This window comes from Eubalaena glacialis, chromosome 6 (genome assembly GCF_028564815.1).
Source record: "Eubalaena glacialis isolate mEubGla1 chromosome 6, mEubGla1.1.hap2.+ XY, whole genome shotgun sequence".
Classification (NCBI taxonomy): domain Eukaryota; kingdom Metazoa; phylum Chordata; class Mammalia; order Artiodactyla; family Balaenidae; genus Eubalaena; species Eubalaena glacialis.
In genome coordinates this window covers 107,241,858-107,258,381 of record NC_083721.1, presented here as the reverse complement: position 1 = coordinate 107,258,381, position 16,524 = coordinate 107,241,858, and the positions used below count along the sequence as shown (strand labels likewise).

At 38.9% G+C, this 16,524-nt stretch overlaps 1 protein-coding gene across 1 annotated transcript in view; it reads left to right on the top strand.

Moving 5' to 3' along the window:
* Nucleotides 1-8,650: 8,650 nt before the first annotated feature.
* Nucleotides 8,651-16,524, top strand: part of SCHIP1 (schwannomin interacting protein 1) — an 801,544-nt gene continuing 793,670 nt past the window's right edge. The window contains exon 1 of the mRNA XM_061194515.1: nucleotides 8,651-8,734. The gene's annotated coding sequence lies outside the window, so the exon portion shown is untranslated. The remainder of the gene's footprint in view (nucleotides 8,735-16,524) is intronic.

The window sequence follows — 16,524 nt, the reverse complement described above, 5'->3', positions numbered from 1 at the left end:
ACTTTTTGATCACATCTCCCTACACCCAGACTGCTTAGGACTGAGAGGTTTGAGTTAGCTATGACACCATTAAAATGGACTGAACCCAAAATGACTGGGATGTTCTTGAGGAAATTCATTTTCTCATCCCGACATGGGCTGCAGAAGACACATTGAAGCTGTAAACCACAGCTTGGAAATGACTAGGCTAATTTTAGAACCCGTTTACACAGCTGCTCCACTGAAAAGCTGACTTTCATTGTAATTCTTGCTCTGGGAGGACTTGCCTTGTATTTAATTAAAAATGATCGACAAGGCAGCCTTTTGATATAGCAAGGTCCACAGTAAAACTGCAAGGCGAGTGTAGTTGCAGTAGCTCTCTGACATTCTGCTTTATTAGATGTCAGTTTGTAATTAAAAGTTTGAGTGGCAGAACTCTGAGTACCCAGGAAATGGTTTTGAGGATCTTAATTATTTCCAGCTATCTTCCTAGCAAACATATGAGACTGTGAGATTCAACATGGAGGGAGACATTTAGCATTGCCCAAACATTCACTTTGAAAAATGCAGAAATAGGAAATGCTCTAGGGTGTAGAACCCAGGAGAGAAAAATTCATATTTTGAAATGCAATTGAATATGTACCCTGCTAGGTGAAGGAGTTTTATGTTTGAAGCAATAGATATTAGAAGCAAAACAAAGGGAATCAAATATCCTAGGGAAAGATATCAGACTTGATTATGAAGTTAATTAGAAAAATAAAAGTGCTTTTCCCTTCCAGCTATGCTTGTTATTACTTATGCCATGATACTCATTTTACGGGAATGCTTCTTAGAAATATCTAAATTATATTTAAAAAATGTTTTAAGATTTTTTCCATTTGTGTAAACTGATACAATAATTTATTGAACACCGGGAGACATAAAATGCTATATTATGTTGTTACACCTAGGTGCCCAGAACTGAATTAATCACAGCCATCAAAAGTCTTTCTCATACAGGCTATTTATAATACGTCTGAAACTTGGCATTTCAAAAGTTAGGAATAGGAATAAAAGTTAGGAGTTTCTGGGGAACCAACTAACTCAACTGTAGTCTTATTAGCAAATTACATAATAGTCACATGTACTTTATATCAGTAGACTCAAAGCTTTTTGCAATTTACTTAAGATTGCTACCTTCAGTACTACCACATTTTAAAGATCAAGTCAAGTTTAAATAATAAATCAACAAGACTGCAGTTGAATCTACATCAAGGCTATTTTAATGGATCAAAGTTAGGTTCATGGACTTCATTACTTCTTGTTACCTGGTATTGTTTAATGTAAAGACTGATTAACTGATAAGGCAGAAACTATGTAAAGAGTGATTACATATTCCAAAAGGCAGTAGGTCCATTTGATGTTTTAGAGTCTTTGCATCCTTGTTTTCTCGAAGGAAATAGTAGTAGGCAAAGAGAAAATATCCATTTTCTTTTGCAGTCATATTAACAAGTGGCTGAAATTTCTGCAAACTCAATTTGAAAGCCAAGTTCAGAAAATATTAAGCCATATTAGTTTCCAACAACCTCAGACTGGCACATTTTTAGAACTGTCTGGTAATTCAATCATGAGAGGTAAATTAGAGATTTAAATGAAGTACCTGTGGTGTTTGCAGATGACTTTTGTAGCATGCAAGTTCTCCACTAATTAGATCCCAGGAGGTGAATGAGAGTTTTTGTTGTTCTAGGCTCAGCTTTAAACAAAGTGAACCAGCAAAGTTAGTCACCTATGGGCATTCAGACAAAGTATTGTTTAAAATACCCTCCCCCATCAAAGAAAGAAAAGAAGAGAGAATATGTTATATAGGAGATAAACTAACTTTACAAAATATACTTTAAAAATATTGTTTATTACATCATCTCCTTAGAATCATCGTTGCCTTTTTAGAATCATAGAGTTAAATAATATATTTTCTTTTGAAAAGAAGTCTGGCATGACCTTTCAAAATACTTTAACTTGAGAGTAAGTCCAAGTTGCATTGTGTTTGGGAAACAAGCTCTGAGAGTCCGAGGCGGCAGAATCATGAAAGCTGGAGAGACTATTAAATATGTTGACAGGGAGCCTCTCAGCTGGCTGTTGGAGAACAATGTCCCTCATCAAGTCCTTATCCAAATTCTGTACTGTATTAGCCAGCTTGGCTAAGTCCCTCTCATCAGGCTAATTAGTAATGGTGGGAAAAATAAAGGGCTATTGAAGAAATTATCTCTGCAGCGTGTGTATGAAAGACCAGATCGTGCTTTAAAATTCTTGGCACAAAGCAGTACTACTCTGTGCAATCCCCCACTCCTTTCTCTTTATCATTTTTTTCACCTTAATGCACAATATGTGCTTTTAATTTGTTTCCTTCAGTTCCATAAAAACAATACTCAAGCCCTATTGGGATGAGTTAAGCTTTTTCCTTTCTTCCAGTTTTAATGATTACATTCATTAGTGTATCCTCTAAAAGTAGTTGGGCTGTATAGTGATGAGAATCACTGTAATAGCATTGGTCTGTTAATGAATTCATTCAAGAAGAATTTATTAAGGTCCAGTCGGACCTTAATGGATTGTTCAAGGTTCTGGAAATAAGAATGAATAAAGCACAGTTCCTGACTTTTAAGGGACCAGTGAGGCAGGGAAAGACCTGCAAATAGATAAAGACGGTGCAACATCGTTGTGCTACAATGATGGACAATATAGGACACATACTATGCTGAAGGGATGATGGTGGGCACTTACATGTCTTAATGTTAATATAATCCCCAGAGAAACCCAGTGAGATAGCTATTATTAGCCCCATTTTATAGCTGAGGAAACTGAAGCGAACCCTAACCCTAACTTGTCCAATGTCACATATCAGCAAGTAGGTGACCCAGCCAGCCTGGAACATGGGTTACTTAATTTCTGCCCAGGAGAACAATGCCTCCCCTTTGAGCCCCATAATTTACTGTGTGTCCACTCCCTTCCTACTCCCTACCCCAACACACACACAACAAGCCATCCCCCTGCAAGGCCCAGAGCAGTTCCTGTACTTTCATGACTTTTCTTGTCTGGCCTGGCTTTTGCCAGGTTGGCAGATTATGAGTATGGACATCCACCTTCTCATACCTTCCTGATTGGGCAAAGATAGATAATGCATGCCAGTAATAAAACATCCCTTTGACTTACAGGTTTGAGCTTTCAAATAGTATTGAAATAGTATTGCATGGTTTGGAAGGAACTTGAGTTCTGAGACAATGACTGAAGAGGTTTATCTTTCTAACATTCCCAAGGGTGTATAAACTATAAACAGGGAAACCATATGTTTACACTGACTTAGGTGTGGCTTTAGACCTAGGATTCTCTTTAGGTCCATAAACATCCTTATGTAAGAGAAGCAAGGATCCAGTTATTCACTCAATATACAATAATGAGACACATGTTGCTTTTCCTGGCTTTGGGCAATTATTATTTCTTTTCTGGAAATGAGATATGTATATATTAATTCAATAATAGAACAATTCCGAGAGTTATCTTAGCAACTAAATGGAATAGAAAGTGTTTCAGTAAGTTACCTTGATAGCAGAGGCAAGGTTTCTGATCACTAGCTCAGAGAGTGAGTGATAGAATGGGAAAGGATACTAGAAATGATTTAATTCACCATTTTTCAAACTTCAAGTCAGTTGGATACCTCCTTTTCAAGATTTTTAAAAATACCTGTGTAACTTATATATTATTTAGTTAATATTTTTCTTTAAATCAACTTCTTGTTTTTATTTAAATAAATTATATAAATTAATAAATTAAATAAATTTAAAAAAATACCTGTGTAACTTATATATTATTTAGTTAATATTTTTCTTTAAATCAACTTCTTGTTTTTATTTAAATAAATTACATTATTATTCATATATAAATGAAATCAGTTTTATATGCCATAAATAGAAAAAAAGTATAATTAAATACAGTAAAGGTAAAACAATATGTTAATTCTAGCTAATGACTTTGTCTTTGGAAGGCTCTGAACTTAAGGCTTGCCCTCTCTTTGTTAAAAAAGGAGATTTGCTTTTATTAAGGAGGTGTCAAAGCTCTACTAGCACCAAGCTGAGACTTTATCCTTGACCTTTGTAGAAAAGTTAAAAAGGGCATTGAAACGGAAACAACTTTCTTACTTTGAGATTCAATATTATTTAAAACTTTTTACCAACTCATCTACTACTTCCACCATTATAGATCCCAAACTTTGGAACACATTAACTTAGTTTAATCTCCTTAATTTTCAAAGTAGAAACCTAGATTTCACAAAGATCAATTATTGGGCAAGTCAACCTTGGACCCTGGGTCTCCTGATCCCCATTCTTTTCCAAACATCCTCTCCCTGCAATTAAAACAGCAACAAAAGTGGGATGCTTTTTAGAGGTAACCTGTCAAGTTAGGGCTTGGTCTACCTGAACTCTGCTATAACTAGTTATGGATCATGCTTTTGGTAATGGAGCCATGTTGCTTTCCTGCCTTCTTTGAGTAGATTTACTATTCTCTTTACATATCTGCTTGCTTATTTGTATATGCTTACTTGTATTTGAACACAACATATGTGGAATTTGAATTTTGGAGGTTCTCAAAATTAAAAAACTGAATTCAACTCAACATCAGCAAATTAGCAATAACGATATGTGCGAATCCTTCCCCCACCCTCCACCCCTGCTACACTGCCTGTGATGAAGTGATGAACAGCTGGAGTTTTGCTGTTACCTTGGGAACAGTTTATTTCGACCTTGTCAGAGTCTACCTGCTTGCTATTCCTAGTATAGTACCTCTTCTCATCAGAGAACTTGAAGCAAATATTGTATTATGCTCTTTAAAATTAAAGCTAAAGTAGGGCTTAGGGCCACACCAAAGCAATCCACTGGGGGCGGGGGTGGAGGGCTAAGGCGCATTATCATTTTCTCTGAGACATATTTCATCACATTTTTCTTAAGGAATTTTATAATTTACACCTCACTGTGAAAGAAAAAGAGCTACATAGCTGCCCAAAGAAGGCAGGTTTAAAATCACAAAATGCTTCTGAGTTTTAGGTTTTTTTTTTTTTTCTTGAAAATAAATATTATTCTATTTGGGTCTTATTGTTATCGTTACTTTTATTGTTCTTGTTTTTGATTTATTTGTTTTATTGATGATGCAAACTTATTTTTAAAAGCGTACATTTTATTTCCTTACATTTTTTAAGGTGCATTTGAGATATAAATTGTAGTCTAAAGACTTTTAAAATGTTTGGCCTTTGTATTATATAGCTACTATAAAAAGTGACCGCAAACTTAGTGTTAAAATATGTTGACTTAAAAAAAATGCACAACGTGAGAGTTGTGAGTTAAGTTTTCTTTGGGGCAAAATGAGGACTGCTCCGGAGACAGCGTCTCAGACAACACTGAGAAACTGCTCCCAGGAGGCGAAGTGGGGAGCCAGGCTATATAGGAGTTTTGCAACCAAGAGCAGGTGATTGGGAACATCAGAAGACTATTGTTAAATAAAGAAAACCAGATATCTCAAGTTAAGGAATTTAGCATTTTTCTATGCATGGGAAGATGCAAAGAGTCTGGGCTCACTGAAATCATTCCTTTGATATGCACCTCAGCTATCTCAGGCCTGTATTTTCACTTCCTGAGTTTCCTCAGGGCTCACCAGCTCACATTGGAGGGCTGCAATCATTGGTGACTGTGACATACTTTGTTTATTGACGTGGCAGGAAATATTTCATTATAAATATTCTATTCCATTTATAAATATTCCATTTATCAAATAACATAAATTTATTATCTTACATTTCTGAAGGTCAGAAGTCTGACATGGGTCTCACTGGCTAAAATCAAGATGTCAGCTGACCTGCATTTTTTTTTTTAAGCTGCAGGGGAGAATCCATTTACTTGTTTTTTACAGCTTCTAGAGACTGCCTGCATTCCTTGCCTCATGGCCCTCCTCTTCCATCTTCAGGCTGGTTGGGTCTTTCTCATATTGCATCACCCTGACATAATTCTTCTTCCTACTTCTTCCACTTTTAAGGATGCTTATGATTACATTGGGCTCACCTAGATAATCCAGGAAACTCTCCCTATTTTAAGGCCAATTGACTAGCAAATTTAATTTCATCTGTGACCTTAATTTCCCTTTGTCATTTAATGTACCAAAGTTACAGTTTCAAGAATGTGAACATTTTTGGGGGGACATTATTCTGCCCAATACAGTCTTTTCTTCAAACTTATGTCTTTATGCATTTAAAAATAAAATTATATATTGAACAAAATATGAATTGATTATAAGGTGATTATCAATTCATTTTAAAATCAAATATACCTCATTATATAAATTAACATTTTCTGGAGACAGTATATTTGCACTTCAAAGGTTTTAATTAATTACAAAATCTTTTTTTTTTTTTTTACAATTAGGATGGTATTGTTAAAAGTCTTTTCTGACGGACCATTCACTCTTAATCTTTTATATGTTTTTGGTATTTGGATGTGAAGTTTACAGAGATATTAATCAACTCTTTGGTAGGTGGATTTTATTGAAGTTTGGTTGTGATGTGCTTTACAATCCACTGCTCTTTCCTTCTCTCCCCCAGTCCATTCTCTTCACATTATCCCTGTATTTCCTTCTACTCAAAGCTTTTCCTATAATTACTGATAAAAACCTCAGCACTTCCAATAGAGGCTTCAGATCCTCAGTTATAGTGAGAAGACTATTCTACCTTGGATTTACTTTTAATTTGTTCTGACCTAATCTAAAAAGATTCACAGATTCTGAATTCAATCATTACATCAATAGATATTACAATTTGGCACCTACTGTGTGCAAAAGTCCTTTCAAATAAGTCAAAACATTTTATATATGGTTCCTCTTTTCAGAGAGGCAAGATGAAGAAATTAAACCAGCAAAAGAACAATGTATTAATACAGATTGACCAGACAGGAAATGTCAGAGGCAGCACATGATCAATGATTAATAGGCAAATCAGTGGAACAGGAAATAATTATAATGAGTTCTGAGAAAGGGTCTCTCTCTTTGTGTTGTGTGTACCCCATGCCCATATATTACCCATTACCACTTAACTCCATCGAGCATGCCCCCAAAGCCATGGTGGTTCTCTGCATCATCGTTAACCTGTCCTTATGGAAGGCAAAATTTTGGCACCAGATGCACATAAGGTTATAAAATTCATGCTCAGATTTGGAGGAATTATGACTATTTTCAGAAATCTGGGGCTAATAGTGTTATATTCAGGAGGTGGTCAGTATAAAGTGCTCATGGTGAGTGCTCAGTAAATATTTATTAAATGAAATGATATGACTCAGCTCTTACTATTTTTTCCAAGTTGATAGGCACTTTCCTAATTTTTTGCTATAGGATATCTTAATCTTTTTATGACTTTATCTTTCAGGGATTTTTCAAGTTGTTATCTGCATGAGTCAATTTAAAATCAGTGGTAGATTTAATTTACATGGTGTTTTCTAGTCATTAATGAGCATTAAATAAAATTCAACCTTATTTTAATTTATATTTTCTGTCAAAGGACCACTTTCATTCATCTCAAATTGTGAATGTCTGTATGGGATGGGTTCATTTGACTTTAATTATATAATTTTAGCCTATCCTAAGAAATTTAAAACTAAAGAAGACTATTTTTTTAAAAAGGCTTTTTTTGCTTTGTTAGTTTAAGAAAGGGTAGAGTTTTCAAAGCACGGACTTTGTTCATTAGCAATTATTTACATCCTGACTTATTCCCTGGTAATCATGTTTTTCTTGGATATGTATTGCTTTTGAAAGTTTTAATTGGACTGTTTCTGATATTGAAAAAGACTTTCTGTAGAGTAACCCAATTCTGTTGTATGTGTCTTAATTTCTTACCTCCCTAACACTGATATTTTCTTTCCATTATTTATAATTGCATTTTATAACAACAATGATACCTCAGTTTTATATTTACATATGTAATCTCTACATGATCCTCACAACAATCTTGCTGATGTGAATGATAGAGTGAGAAAATTCAGAGAACAACTGGTTGTCAAGTTGCAGCTAAATCTTATGAACCAGTGGAGGTGAAGTGTGTTAATGAATAGATTTTCTCTCTATGCAATCTTCCTTCCCCATCACAACATATTTCTGCCTGATCCTTCACTCCATTATATGTATCTCTCTTTCTCCAGTGTTCTCATCTCAGTAAGATTAAACTACTTGACAATAGAATGTGTTTTGGCTGGTAGCAGATAACTAGAAATTATTTTATCTCGTGTCTCATTATTATTAGCACCAACTATCACTAAGATAGAGACCACTTTATAGAGAACATTATTTTCACCCACACGTGTGTATTTTCACACACGCGTTTGCAAAGGAAGAAAGTAAAGGGCTAGGAGGAAGGTGATTTGGCCTGGTAGAGCCTGGCTAGCTGCACACCAAATCCTTTTTTCTCACCTTCCTGCTAGACTACATTTTCCAGTCTCCTTTATGGTTGGTAGTGGTCAATTAACTAAATGATAGTGGATGAGTGTTTGTGGAATTGATGTGTACCACTTCTAGGTTGGCGTATTATTAACCTCTTATGTGTGATCCTCTATAATCTCTTCCTATCAGACACCAGAGATTGACACCCAAAATGAGCCTGGAAACGTGGTATTGAAGATGGCAAAGACAATATGGAAGGAGCCTGGGTCTCTGAGACACTGCTTGGAGGAGATTCCCCCGCTTCTCTGGAATACTGGTATTGTAATTTACATAAACAAGACATATACTTCTCTTGAGTTTGAGTATTTGGTCATTTTGTTACAGCAGCTACAATTAACTGGTACACTTGGGTCTGCCAGAATTATTTCTCTAGCCCTCAATTTCCTCTTTTATAAAATGAAAGAATTTGCCACACTGGCCTCCTTGCTCTTCCCCAAACACATTGAACACTCAGGACTTCCACGCTTGCTGTTTCCTCGGCTTGAAAACTCTTTTCTCAGAAATTCACATGGCTTGCACTCCCTCCTCAGTTCAGCCTAAATGTGATCTTACAAGTGAGGTCTCCCTGGCCAGTCTAAGTATAATAACATTTCCCCTCCTCCATTGCTCTTTTCCCCTCTTATCTTGCTCTGGTTTACCTTATAACACAATTACCAAACAATGATCTATTTATTTATTTATTTGGCACTCAGTAAAATATTTGTTGAAGAATTGTGTGAAGAGCTCTCCAAGGTGCCAAGCTGTTATAAAAGATTATGTTCCCTAAATTTGAGAATTTATAATCTAAGGGAAAGAATATAACAAGTTAAAAAATCAATCTTAAATACGCAAAAGGCATGTAAACTTTGTCAACATTATATTACCAAAAATGTAAGGGAAGATAGGGGTTCTAGAAATTACTGAGTACTTATTAAGTATTGTATACTAAAATTTTCAAAACTTTTTTTCATTTGATGACTCTGCAAAGTCAGTATTATTTTACCCATTTTATAGCTGAGGAAACAGGTTAAGAGGGCTGGAATGGAAGCTTCATGAGAGTGGAATCACATCTGCCTTATTCACCATTGTATATATGACATTTAGGAAAGCTCCTGATAGATAGGAAGAAATAAAAATTTTTAACAGAAAATGAGTTAAATGACTTGTCCATTATGAGACGATTGGGATTAGAACACATACTTACCTGAATACAAAGTCCATGCCTTTTTTCTCACTATCTGAGAATGGCAAATATGCGGCACTCTCATCCAATTCCTGACTCTGGGCAGTTGCTTTGTCTGTTCCCACTGATGAGAGGCTGTTCTCTTAATAAGCAAATGTCTGAGTTGTTTCTATTTGTTAAGCCTCAGCCCAGCCATCACCTCAGTGGAAAGGCTTTCCTTGACCACTTGGTTGGAAGCAGCCCTCTCCAGTTCCTCTCTACGCATCACCTGTTCGTTGCCTTTATAGCCTTCACAGTCCTTACCACTATATAAAATTATCTTGCTTATTTGTTTGCTTTTTAATTGTCTTTCTATCCTAATAGAATGTAAATTCCATGGGCATAGGGACTTCCTCTGTCTGTGTTCATAGTGCCTGACACATAGTTGATGCTCAGTGAATCTTTGTTGAATAAATCATTGAATCAATGAATCACTGATCATTTGATCAATGTTGCCATTGTCTTCCCATGCTCATGGCAGACAATACTAATCAATCACGTCACTCTCTCCTGCTAAATCTACTCATTCTCAGAAAATTTTGCAATACAGCTCTCCAGGCACTTGGTACTCAGCGTGTGACTTACTGAACAATAACACAATATCACCTGAGAGCTTGTTAGAAATGCAAAATCTCAGGCCTCAGCCAGACCTACTGTATCAGAATCTGCATTTTAATAAGATCCCGGAATGATTCCTGTGTACATCAAATTGTGAGAAACATGACTGTGGGAATATAGGTAATAACAAACAGTTAGGCTTGGCAAATAAGAGGAACCTGCTTTACCATCTCTGTGTGCTCCTCCATGATACCCATTCAGAGATAGACCCTCAGCTTTCACATCATTATATATTATCTGGAGGGGTTAGGTCTGAGTGGACTTAATGTGGAGATGTTTCATAGAAAAGATGAGCTTCAAGTGTTTAAAAACAAAAAAGAGATTTGGTTTGCTGCAAAGGGAGAGAGAAGCATTCTGGGTTGATGAAAATTGAACAAGTCCATTTGGGATCAGCTAACCATGGGAATAGAGGAACATCTACGTGTTGAGTTGGAAGGATACTTGGTCCAGAGCAGTATTTAACCTCCAGTGAATTGATGTAGAGGAAGGGAAATTAAAGTAGTGGCAGAGGGAACAGATGAAAGTAGCATGAAAGGGGCACAGGGGCAGAACAAGGTTAGAGAGGGTCCAGGTGGAGAATGATGTTAGCAGTTAAAAGCAGGTGCATTGGTGGTAGGGAAACCTGCCAGGTGTGATTGAATTTGGAAAGAAGAATGTTGTGAATGTTCTTAGAGAAAATAATTATACTGGGTAGTGAGGACACAGATTATAATGAGAGAAGTTGCAAAATTAAAGGCTTTAACAAAAAAGAGGCTGATGAAAAATGAACCGTGGATGTAGATTACTTATTCATCAAGTTTACCATTAAAGGAAACACAGGGAGAAGAGAGTTTACCTGGAAGGGTGATGGGCTCAAGGATTACCTCCTTGGATCTGGGTGACTGGAGTCCTTGCCCTGAGTCTTAGAAGGCTTGACTCGTGTCCTTCTCTGATTGTATCCTTTCCTGTTAGGTGAAGGAGTGAGGAACCAAGGGGACATGCCCACCTGGAGTCTCTGGTCCCCCTTTTTAGAACATGGTTCCATAACCAGACTCCAGAAATCCCTACCTAAATGACCCCAAGGTGATTTCTAGAGCTCATGAAGACCTTTGCCTTTGGTCCAGTATCTTACGGGCAGGACTGCATAACTAGTGTGCACATATCTAAGCCCAAGGGGTGTGCAGTGGGGGTGTTTGGGGCCATGGGACAGGGGTGGTCTGAACAGAGCTTGCACTTATCTTCTGAGTTTCAACATCTCAGTATATGCCTGTGAGGCCCCCCCATGTTGCTGGTTGGAAGTGGGGATGTGAAGAGAAGGGGGGTAGGCCAAGGGGAGGCGGGGGCAGCTTCCAACTGCATTTTTGCCCTGGGGCTGCTATTGGACTCAAGTGATGTTGTTGTCACTCTGTTCTATACTCCATAAATCCTTTTTTCCCTCTAAGGGGAAAAGATGTCTTCATAACTTATTAATTTAATTAATTTTGCTTGAATCTTCAATTAAGGAAGTTTAATGATACACAGCTGAATGCAGTATATTTACCGATTCTTCAAACGTTCATTCAGAAGGCACCAATATGGTATCTTCAGTAAATATTTGCACTCCCAGTGAAGATGTGGGACTAATCAGAGTGCTATAGGGGAAAATATAGATTAGGCTCAGCCCCTACTTTTAGTGCACTTCCATTTTTAGAAAAGATCTTTAATCATGAGATCCATTTCTAGTATACTAAAATTAACCACCATGTGATTGTAGCATTTACAGTAACATCATGCTTGTGTCTGGCATCTGTGCTTGTCTCCTTGTTAATTCCTCAACCTTTGCATTTATTTTTCATGTTCACAAAGGTTAATTGACATTGGCTACTGTCTATATGAGGAATTCCTTGGTGAGTCTTAGTGGTGACCACTTTGCAAAGTTTCAGTTCAGTTGAGCAGAAACTTTGATAGTCAATCTACAAGGCTCTTTGGAAGCCTAACACTTAATTGTAGTGCACTACCCCTGACTGGGCTGGATTATTAGGCATGGGGGGAAGTTTGATTTTCTTGCCTCTCTCTTTCATATGGCTTAATCCTCTGTACACTGACTCCCTCTTCAGGTTCTTATAGGAATTTTCTCCCTTTGCTAAGACTTATGTGGACAGAACAGTAATGATTTACGAGTGGTACTCTGATGTCTTGGGCTGAGGTAGGGCAGTAAGACCACAGTACATTTGTATACTGTTTTTCAATTGGTATACAAATTAATATACATGGTGGTGTTTTCCATACATCAATGCTATAGAGTAGGCAGGGCAGACATAATCCCCACTGCACTGATGGGAGATCTGAGGCCAAGGTCACAGTGCTAGGTGATGGAGCAGCAACTGAGACCCTGGATCTTCTGACTTCTGGTCCAGTACTTGTCCCCTACTTGGACCCATTTCCCTTGGAGTGAGGGTCAACCCCCCCATACTCTGCACATTTTGAGAGTGACTCTCAAAGATGTCACTTCTTTATTCTGAGTTGGTTAATTGACTCCTAGTCACTCACTTTCTATACCTTGGATTTCTGTGGGTGGTACTTGCACATTGTTCTCATTTTCTTCCACTGGCTAGCCTTTCAGAGCTTGAAAGTATTGTCACTTGCTGTTGTCACTTAAGGAATACAATATATTTGTCTTACAGAAAAATATATAGCGATAAATACAGAATTACATGTGCATGTGTATTATATTGTGATTTTATACCTATTATCACCAGCTGGAATCAATGTAAAAAGCCAGGTTGGGGGTAATTCAGCCTAATTGTTGATGGTTTACCAGAGGCGAGGAAATCATATCAATTTTTTCTCAGGTGAGTAAGGGTTTAGGGTTGAGATGTCTATCTAGCATGGCACTGTCTGATACCTTCTCGTAAAATCATCTCCTTATCCTTTGCCATTTGATCCAGAGAAATAACACCCATAAGGTTAGGAAAATGGGACTAATACCACCCCTCCCCCCCAGCTTCCTGTTCCACATCCACAGGCTCAGTAATGGTGCCCAGGCTGTGTCTTGGCTGAGGCTTCATGCAGACCCATGGCGGTCTGTCCCTGCCTGTCTGTACGGAGCACCATCTGTGGTTGCTGGCCCCATGGCAGTGCCACATCTCTGGGGATGGGTAGACATAAGAAACCTCCAAGCCTCTGGCCCTTCTGCCTGAGGTGGACTGCCAGCTCCTAACATGTCTTCCACTGATGCCTCAGTTTCACAGTATCTAAGGACCCCAGATGGGCCCCAGATGGACACGGGTGTACCCCTGCCCACATTCGAGGCTTTTCAGGTTCATGGAGGAAGCTGTGTGGCTTTGGAGCTCACTTTCTATAGCCCCTAACTATCTTGATGGGTGGAGTTTATCAGAGATTTTCCATGCAGCAAGCGTGAATTTACAAAACAAAACTCATAGGTGGAATAATCTTGCCAAACCCACAGTTATGATATTGGGGCCTCATTCTATTTTAAATTCCTTTGCCACTGAGCATGAGTTGTGTGGAATTGCAGTATCCCATGTGGTCTCTTCCTGGATTAGGTGTATGTAGACATCTGCTGACCAGCACTTGCAGAGGTTGAATTCTTACCTAATGATGTTTGCAGGGAGTTTTGTAGCCAAAGCCTTTTAAATCAAAGGGAATCATCAGGGAGAACAAAAGGTAATCTCCTGCCCTTAAGAGACAGGCTCTAATGTTGTTCCATTAACTGTCTGCCTTAAATATCTGAATGGTTTAAGTAACTAGAGTGCATTTATCTCCCTGACTTTGTTCTCATTAGGCAGGATGAGCATTAAACACGCACATGCGTGCACACAAACGCACATGTGCACACACATGCACTCTGCGGTCTGGTTCCTGTGAGGGTTCAGTACATGTCGCTATTTATCACTCATTGAAATATATGAGATCTCTGTTATGAAATGTTCTGTCTCCAAAAACAGATATTGCTTCTCTTTTAGAAAAATATCCTTGGCTGGATCCCTGGAACTTTAATTAAAATCCTGGTTGCTCTTTAAAAAAACGTTATAGCATTTCAGACAGCTTGGATGTAAAACAATGAGGCCAGGAACCAGAACGTTTTGCTGGTGGGATGGAAGGGCCCATGAGGACAGATCAAAGGGCTGCCTGGGCTAGCTAGTCTGATGGGTCTCAGGGGACAGCTCCTGGGGAGAAACCTGTTACTTGATGAGGGCCAGCCCATCAGCCCTGAGACCCCAGTTTGAAGGTGATTATTGGAAGCAGTCACAAATTTTCTTCCATTTGTGCCCTTGACATTGTCTGGGCTATTATAAACAAACAAAAAAAAAACTAAAAAGATTATCATTAACTAATTAGTTAATTCATTTATATATTGTTATGGATTGAATGTGTCTTTTAAAAATTCATATGTTGAAGTCCCAGCCCTCAATGTGATGATATTTGGAGGTAGGACTCTTGAGAGGTGATTAGGTTTAGATGATGTCATGAGGGTGGACCCCCCATGATGGAATTAGTGTCCTTGTAAGAAGAGGAAGAGACACCAGGATACAGTGAGAAAGTGGCTGTCTGCAAGCCAGGAAGAAGGCTCTCACCAGGAACCAAACCTTTAGGCACCTTGATATCAGACTTCCTCGACTCCAGATCTGTAATGTTTAAGCCACCCCGTCTGTGATATTCGTTATGGCAGCTTGAGCAGGCATATATTTTAATTAGCACTTAATTTAACTTATATATTTTAGTTATCACTTAATTTTCATCTTCCTCACTGGACTGTGAGCCACATGAGGGCAGGAGCCACCTGTGTCTTGTCCACTGCCGTGTCCCTGGCACCTGCCTGGGAATGTGGGAGTGGTAGATGCTCAAAGAAAACTTGTGTAATGGGTGAGGAGGCACATGGCGAACTAGAGATGAGGCAGATGACTAAGACATAGTCCCTGTCCTCACAGGTTAATGGGGGTATTGAAGGTGACTGGACACTTTTGATTATTATAATGTGGGTTACTATTTCTTGAGTAACTTATGATGCACCCGGCACTTTTAAAATTTTAACTCTAGAAATAACTTGATCAGATAGGTATTTTTTCTTTTACAAAGGAGGAAGCGGTATGAGGGAACTTGAATGGCTTACCCAAAGACCAACTGAGTAGAGAATCTTGTCTTCAAACTCAGGTCTGGGTCTCCAGCTTCTCTGCAGTGCTGCCGTCTTCGGACTTCTGTGCTTTTCCTTCTCTTTGTGCTTTAAGGCCAAGCTTTTCTGATTTTCTTAGCTGGAGAACTAGAGGAGATAGAAAACATTTAATTTTCAGTAGAATTGTTACATGAAGAAGTTTATATTTTAGTTGGTCACATGAGCTTTGTCTTCAAAATACCTGCCACGATTAGTTTCTTCCTGAGTGAATGCAGGTGTTGCTGAGCTCAGAGCAGTCAGTGGGGAGAAGAGGCTGAGTGAGCCCTCCCCCTTGAGCTATTCTTATTGTCATCGTGGGTGGGCTTGTGGAACATAGAGTGAGCCTGTGCTGAAAATCAAGGAGAGGTGAGGTGGGCAGCAGGCTGGCCAGCTGAGGATGGTGTGGCTGCTCTCTTCTCATACCTTTGATGAGTGACCTGGGATACTCCTACACCACTGGAGATTAGGAGCAGAGCCTGGAGGGGCTGTTCTAGAAAGCCCCAAGCCCAGTTTCTCAAGCCCTCACACTCATTAGAAGGGGATCGGCCATGGAGGTAGGGGGCCAGGTGGCAGCCGGGCTTCTGGCTGTGTGACCACTCTGCCTGAAGGTTCCAGGAACCGCCACTCACTAGGGCATCTGGAGCGGAGCTGAGGCAGTTGCTGAAGCAAGAAGGGAGAGAGCCAGAAGATAACATGTTTGTTTCCACGCTCTGAATTCCTCGGTGGTCCACCCATGGAGAAGTGGAGAAGGAGAAGTGTACAGTGCTGGGTCCCCAGCTCCTCAGGCTGAAGATTCACCCTCGTGAAATTTGAATTGCTAGTAGGTACCTTTAGGCAGTGAGATGGTAGAATGGAGAATTCTGAGTTCCGACCTCAGGCTTGCTCTCGTGTAGGTGCCAATGTAGCATAGAAATGACTCCCTCAGAGAGGGTGCTCATACGTTTTGGCTTAGGCAGAGAAATCGCAGACTCAAAGCCTGCCCTGCCCTCTCATTCTACAGATAAGGAAACAGAGGCCCAGAGAGGTTATATGAATGAACCAAAATATTTGGGCTCTCTTTTGCCTTTGGCTTTGGCTTCCAGACCCATTCAGAACC